Raw genomic sequence first — 8,053 nt, forward strand, 5'->3', positions numbered from 1 at the left:
GACAGATCTAGTATCTCCATGGCATTTAAACACTCACGGGTCTGAAAACTTCAATAGAAACACAACATTTCTTTTGAACTTATCTGAAATCTTCTGACATCAAAATAACCTGGATCACAACTTTTACTTTTTGGTCCCTATGTTATCACTAAAGATTATGGAAATAGGCAGCCTAAGCATGACTTATCAGTGACTGTGGCTAATTTCAAAAGAAACCCGAAGAAGGCAAACTTGGATGTAGAGGTCTGAAATGGCCTCTTTGTTTGCACGATTGGTTTGCAGTGTCCTTCACACCTGTGCGCCGGCTACGCACCATTTATCCTGCTTTATTTACTCTTCATTTACAGGCCTCTGTGAAAGAAAAACACACAGTTTCACGGTATGCAAAGAGACACATCACATAAGTGGAAGAGTTTCCAAATAATTTCAGACCCATGAGCTCAAACAGCCATGGAGATGGTAGATGTGTGTTCCACTTTAGTTTATTTTTTTAGTTATGGTTCTCTCAATCCTTTTATCTTATGGTATGCACTACAGTATGGAATCGTTGAGGTCCATTTCTGCTGCACAGATTCAGTGATCTACAGTGCATGAAGCTGTTGAAGTGTTTAGCCTCCTGCTGAAGATTCATCCCGTCGCTCCAGAAACTGTCACCTCGCAAAAGCAGGGAGACAGTGAAAAGGAAACTATTTCTAAATCTTTGTCTATTCTGGCAGACAGCTCTGCACTGCAATACCATTTTTTACAAAAATGACTGGCACAATCCTCAGCAGATGTCTGCCCCGGCCAGCACACCGTCCAGATGTGAAGGAAAAACGAGTTATCTGTGAATCTCTCACTCATCTATCACAGTTAGTTAATAATAATTTTTAGCATTAAATAGACTCACATGGGTCTTATCAAAGAACAAAGGAGCCAAACAAAACATTTCAAAGAAATGAACTGACACTAAAATAATCATTTATTAATAATGGGATATTTGCTGTAAGCCAAATGTTGAATTTTCTGTTTGAATAATTAATTAGTGAACCAAAACAGTTTGTGTTGGCTCTGATTCTGGGTTTGTTCCATTTGTTCTCCTCTCCCTTTTTTCATTTCCGTATGTTTTATGTAGAATAGATGGTCATTCTGCCAATATTGGACTTTATATGTCTTTTGTGCTCCATCTGTGAGTAGTTTCAGATAAGTACCCTTATCTGCTTCTGACTGGTTCCATGCTCTGAAACCTGAGATGAAATTCATGCAATATTTTACAGTCTATAGCCTCTTGAAGACTGGCTAATACTTTGGCCTTTCTGCTGAATACAGTGACAGTGACCAAAAATATTATCCCGCACAATGGGCAATTTCCTCATCTTTATATGTTTTTGGGCTCACTATATGGTATCTTGTTCCAAGTGACATACAGGCTGTGTCCACTTTTTCTCTTTAGCCTCCAGTGCCTCATAGGAGCCATCAGTATGAGAGGTCTCTATAGTGATGAGAGACAAAGTTAATGAATCCACTTTAGCGAAACAGGACACTCTTCAATTAGTCTGATTGCCCTAACCGCTTCGTGAACCATCCCCATCCCCACCATTTGCTATCATTCCTCTCCAGGATCTTTACAGGACACACTTTTATCAGATTTTAAGCACAGGGGGCACAGACGTTCTGTAGTGAGGGAGAGGTAGAGAAAATGGACAGATTCCAATTTAGTGACATCAGCTACTTAGCAATGAGAAGGACACTAGATCCTTTCTTACAGTAGTGACCTGGGAAGCGCTCCAAACCTCATAAAGAAATAAAGACAAAGAGAATAGCCGTCATTTATTTTCCTATTCCCTGAGCTGAGACAGAAAGTTGGTGCACATGTATAAAAAAGTCATTCAAACATATGCTAGAGTAAGAGAGTGAGGCGTTTCAGCTGTGAAAGAGCAACACTTTACAGGCACATTTTAATATAAAACCACCTAAAAAAAAAAAAAAAAAACTAAAAGAAATTAACGTGCAATTAAGCCACTTGGTGTGTTAATTCCTAGGTGGTATGACCCTCCATCACTTCTATAAAACTTGCTCGTTAACATGTGACACCAGCAGTAAAAGTAGGCCTCAAGCTACCACAGTTCAGGATGGATGGTGATAAATTACCCACTTTCTCCACTCTGCGGGCATTAAAGACCCACTGGTGGTTTTTAACCAAAGAGAGGAAGTATTCTGTTGTGGTTTGTGGCTGGTAACATTTCACGTGGAGTGCACAGAACACTCACTATCACAAGAACATAGCAGGCACATGGTTAGTTTGATTTTAACTTAAATGTTCAGTGTGTAGGATTAAGGGTTATATATTGGCAGAAATTAGATATTATATAATAAGGTTGTTTTCTTTAAGTGTTTAAGCACGGAAAGTAAAAATCATTGTGTTTTTGAAACAAGCCATTTATATCTACATAAGGAGTGGGTCCCTGTCTACATAGATTGCCATGTGGCACTACTGCCATGTTTGTACAGCAGCCCAAAATAGACAAACCAAACACTGGCTCTAGATAGGACCATTTGTGCTTTTGTGTTTATTCAATGTTTTAACTCGTTTAAATCACTGGGTCCATTTTTATTAATTTTTGAAACGGAAGAGAGCTCTGCGGATAATCTAACCCCCAATAAAAATGTTTGAAACTTACTTTATCAGAGGAAAAATATGAGCACACATTAGCAGATACTGTAAGGGGCCCATCTCCAACATGCCAAGCACCATCTAAGAAACCCGGATTTGTAGCATGAAACTACTTAATTCAATGTTTTTACTGGTGTCAAACACCAAGTCCTTGGTGAGGAGACTTTTCGGATAATTCGTCTCATGATAAAAACTTCCTTAATGTCTGGATCTTAAATTATCAGAGAACAAAGGTGAGCAAATATTAGCAGGTGCTGGACCAGTGGCCCGTCTCTGACATGCCAAACTGCTTTATTTTGTGTTTTTACTGGTTTTAATCACCTGGTCTGTTTGTTTGTGAGAGGAGGAGACCTCTGCTGATAATTCAGCTCCAGGTAAAAACTTCCTGAACAATGCACTAAAGGATTTCAATGCTAGATAACACTAAGTCCCCCTAAATCTTACGTACTGCTCCTTTAAAGGCACTGGGAGTTTAGTTGGAAAAAAGTTGATGTTTTTTTAACAGTACACCAAAGAGTAGCCATTGTGGAGCGAGGTGTCTAGACCCTCAAATAAGGGGGACAAACACAGGAATTTCACAGGGGTCAAAGGGGCCTTCCTGTGATGGAAACAGCTTTTTTTTCCACAATAGGACCAGGAGGATATGAACTCATAAAGATGTAGGTGTGGGAATGGAATGGCCTTTCAGAGTGTACACATTCACGCAATAACAGTCACTTTTTCCTCTTCTTTTTCCACAGAACTCTCAAAGTTCTTCTCGGTGTGGTTGTCACTCCATGTCAGGTATGCTGGTGTTTACCGTCTGTCCAGATCTGTTCAAATAAGAGCGAGAGGGGCTGAATGGGTTAAAGAGGGAGAGAGAGGGAAGGCCATGTGTGTTTGAGACAGAGAGGCACCTCATTGAGTCGGTGGTGGCAGCAGCATCTTGGCTGTGAGAATGTGACAACTGTTGCTGCTGAGACAGAGTCCCAGTGTGAGCTGGAGATGACCCGAAAACTTCCTGGAGGTTTCGTCAGGGAGAGATGAGAAAGCTGGTTGTTGTCTACTAATATGTGAGGCTCTTTGTTTGAACACTTGATTTAGTTTCTGATACTGGGCAGGGAGCAAGTATAAGATACTGATGTCCTGCACTAAAGGGCTCACGGTGTTTCCTTACAATTCTTTTACTAAGTTTCGCATCAACCATGACACCAGACTACAAATATTGGGTTATTCGGACAAACCTTTAATTACACTCAAAGAAAACATTATTTCCTACATCCAATGCTACTGTTTGAATTATGAGACAACAATAATTAGCCATTACATACAGTCAGCTGTCCATTAACAAACTTAAAGAAAGTTTTTCTTCAAGGGGTTTTGTTGCAGGGTTAGATGATTGGACAAATACTGTATATGTCAGCTATCAGCAATTGGCTGAGTACATGGCCACGTATTTTAGGGAGATTTCCTTGTCACCCTAACTTTCTGCTCCTTTCAGGCTGTTTGGATCTTCTTACATGCATTAATTATCAATGGCATTAATTGTAAAATAATCTAATTGTCTAATTGTATCTAATTGTAATTTGCAGTCGTTGCCCTCTAGAGGGCCAGAAAATATCAGAGTAATAAAATAAAGTTGAGTGAGCTGCTGCTGATACTGAGGACCGAGCCATTTTTCATTCCTAGTCTGTCCCTGGTAGTAGCTGAGGTCATTTTTCTCCTGGATTTTGTTTGACAGGTGCCTTATGATGCATTGTGATGCTTTCATGCAGCTGAAGTAGTGAAATATGAATGCTAATATTTACACTTGTGGTCTGAATTGATCATGGTTATATTTACCCAAAGTGTTTATTTGGACTTGACTAGTAAAGGCTAATGTTGCATATTGAGAATGTTAGCAATTAGCAACATAAACAAGACTATTGTCTTACACACAGCTCATTCATATAATAATTGACTGCAACCAGGAGCTCTATGGCTCGCTCTGATGGTGGGTCGGTCGGTGGACAAAAATGTTCCCACCCTTTGGTAGCCAAAGTCTTTGCCTTAGGAGGCTGAAATTTGGCTTGAAGGCCAACTGTGTGTGTGTGTGTGTGTTGGTGCCAAAACTTGAAAATAGATTCACAGACTTGTCCAAGATTTTTTGGAACATTGGTCATGAGCCAAAGGACAACTGATTAACTGGCAAAAAGGGGCAATGCATGGATGCATGTGCGTACATGGTCGCAGCTGAAGCAAATTTGTTCTATTCTGATATTATCTCGTAGGGATTTTTTGCATATCTTTCAATAGAGGATTCTCCACACATTTTTTATTCAACTATTTATAAATGAATATTTTTAACTCAGGCACATCCATGTGACAGCCTTCTCTTGAAGTCATGATTAGATCTAAGTTGCTAATGTTCCCGTTCTGCAGATGATGATGATGCTACAATACAGCTGCACTCATCATTAACCTAAAGCCCATATCCCTGTACTGATGGCCATCTGCTTATTATCAATGCTACTTAAGACTTCATATGAAGAGACTGCTGCAATATGCATAGCTGCTGTGTTTCGGCCTTCTTTGGCACATCAATGGATCGCTGAGTTTAGATTTATCTGTTTAAGTTTTCTCCACAATGTATTTTTCTCAGCTGGAGAAGCCCAGTAGAAGAATGGGCCACACAGCAGCTGGTGTTCGGCCCACACAGAGGAGATTGGAGCGTGATGGAGAGTGATGAGGTCAGAGCATAGACTCCAAATATACGCTGCACATACAGACGCTGCATTCATATAAAGATAAATCTGTTCCACGTGAGTTTGCTCACTGAGCCCTCCTTTTTCATACAACTGTTCCAGTTCATTCATGCCACCCTTGTTCTTTTTTTCACAAGTTGAAATCATTTGACCACTTGAATGAGTCCATTCTTTCTCTTCCAAAAGTGTTCTCTGAAACAAATTGGAAGACATTGGCTATTGGATTTGTGCTCATACACATGTAGCATTGTGCACATTCATATCTGTGCTACTTAAAGCAGATAGGTTGATTAGATTTTGCTAATTTAGGAGTCCTGCAAATAATTTCAGCCCATTTTAGACATTTGGTTTTATTATGAAATTACATGTAGTATTTCAGATGTTTTTCTCCAGTGGCTTTCCGGGGATAAGCGGTTTTAAAATTCTTTATGTCTGTTCTGACATAAAGAAGGTCCTCACATAAAACCAGGCCATCTATGCAGTAGAAAGACATGAATACTTTTGAAATTGGTGCTACATGACCAGAGAAAAACTACATTGGCATGTGCTTCTGCTCAAAGGGTAGAAAAGCTACAACTACCATAATGCACTGTGCTACACCAGATCGAATTCTTCTGCTGGTAGGTGACATCTTGTGTGCTCGCCAATGTGTCACAATGGCAGCTTTACTTTTTTCCCCTGTGACCGGACATTAGCCAGAAGAAGGCGTGACAGAGGAACAGCTCCCGATGCAAGCTGGGCCAGCCTCACCCTGATGCCGGCTCTCCTCCCTCTCTTCGTCCGGCTCTTTTGGTTTCGTTTCTCCCCTCTGGTCTGGCCACTAGGCGTATGCCCTTTGCGATCTGCTGCACTCAGTCCAAAACTGATGTTGATAAGTGTTTTTCTATCGTAGAAAAGTCGTGCTTTAGCAGAAGGGGTCATGGTGTTGAAAAAATAGAAAAATATAGCAAAAAAGTAGCAAGGATTTGAAGAGCTACTGGCTGCTGCATCAACATGTGCTGCCATCATCATAGCAACAAACAAGGTACAGCCTGTAGTTTGAGCAACAGCCTGAGAGCCAGCGAAAATCTGACGGATGATGTATTTTACAAAGGATGCAGGATATCAAAGCACTAGATGGAGATGGAGAGAAGATTACCACAGTTTATCTACACACACTACCCACATTGTTTTGATGCAAAGCTAGTGGAAAATTGCAAAGTATCCCTTTAATCTTTACATTAACTAAAATGTAGTACAGTTGGCCTGGAGGTTTACAGGTTAAACAGAGCCACCATCTATTGACAAAGTTTATCTAACACAGCTTTAAATGACTAATAGTACCAGTATTCTCTAACTGCTCAGCTCAGCCACAGCATGGGCTGTATAGAGTCTGTATGATTTATGGGTCAGTCATATGAAGCATGAGCTCATATATGCCAGCATACTCTGCCAAATGTGGTTGGTGCAATGCAAAATTGCATTGGATTTGTAATCAATGCTGGCGCTCTGCATGCACCAACATACACACACACACACACACACACACACACGCATGGGCTTCAATCTCCCTCCAGTGGGTATGAAAGTCTGCATCCATTCCACATCTGGTTTACATCACAACCAGACCACCACCACCAACCAACCCAGATCTATCATGAGACACACACGCATACACACACATTTCAATCTCATTTTTAATACCTCATCATGAACTGCTCTTTCAGCGAGAAACACAGAAGCACAATGTTGTTCTTTATCCTCCACAAAGAAAGTTGACTTCACAGTAATCCGCAGTGCTTAAACTCTGTAGCATCTCGACCTGCTGTTGGAATACATCAGCATATCAAAGACGCACATGTTGAGAGTCTGCATGTGATCGTGCATGCAAACACGTAGTACTTTAATTACTGACTTTGTGTTTTATTGTAAATGCTGCGGTGCTGGTGGGAGCAGCAGTCTGCACAAAATATGAGGTGTGTTTTGAGATGAACACATTCACAATGAGCCCCTTGTTTCCTCGGCAATGTGTTCTCAGTTGCAAAGCAATTAAAGACTAGTTTACTAGCCAGGACTGCTCTTTTCTCTGGCTGTGACGCAACCCACCAGGTTTGCCCAGCTGAGGGCTGAGTGATGGGCATATACACTCCGGCGAGCACAAACACAGGCACATGTGCACGTGCGCTCAAAGGGGGGACTCATGCATGTACATGCACACATCATTTAAGCTTAGCCAGAGCTGCCAGAAGGTAAACACTCGACGTTATTGCAGCACAAGGCATGCCCTGTATGAAGCTGCTCTTACTTCACTAACCTCACAATGACGATAAATCTAGATGAGTGACAGAAACTTTACAGTGAAGTCACACTCATTAATGTGTTGACTCAACATACATTTAGTGAACACAGACCCCTGTGTTAACATTTTATTTATGCAGCAAAATATATAAATGTAAGGGTGGAGTTCTTCAAAATAGTGATGTCAACTTCCACCTGTTAAAGCTTTCATAGATAAAGAAAAAAGGAAGCAGAAAAGGACCAAGTCAAACTTCTCCCCCACTTCCTTTACAATCTTTCTTGAATGAACTCATTGTTCTTTTTTTTTCATTTTGCTCTGCCCTGTGAGATGAAAACTGTTCTTGTGTTTCCTTTTTTCTCACATAGGACTCAACTTTATTTATTCAGCCTGAGGTGGGAG

The sequence above is a fragment of the Plectropomus leopardus genome, chromosome 8, assembly GCF_008729295.1.
Source record: "Plectropomus leopardus isolate mb chromosome 8, YSFRI_Pleo_2.0, whole genome shotgun sequence".
Classification (NCBI taxonomy): domain Eukaryota; kingdom Metazoa; phylum Chordata; class Actinopteri; order Perciformes; family Serranidae; genus Plectropomus; species Plectropomus leopardus.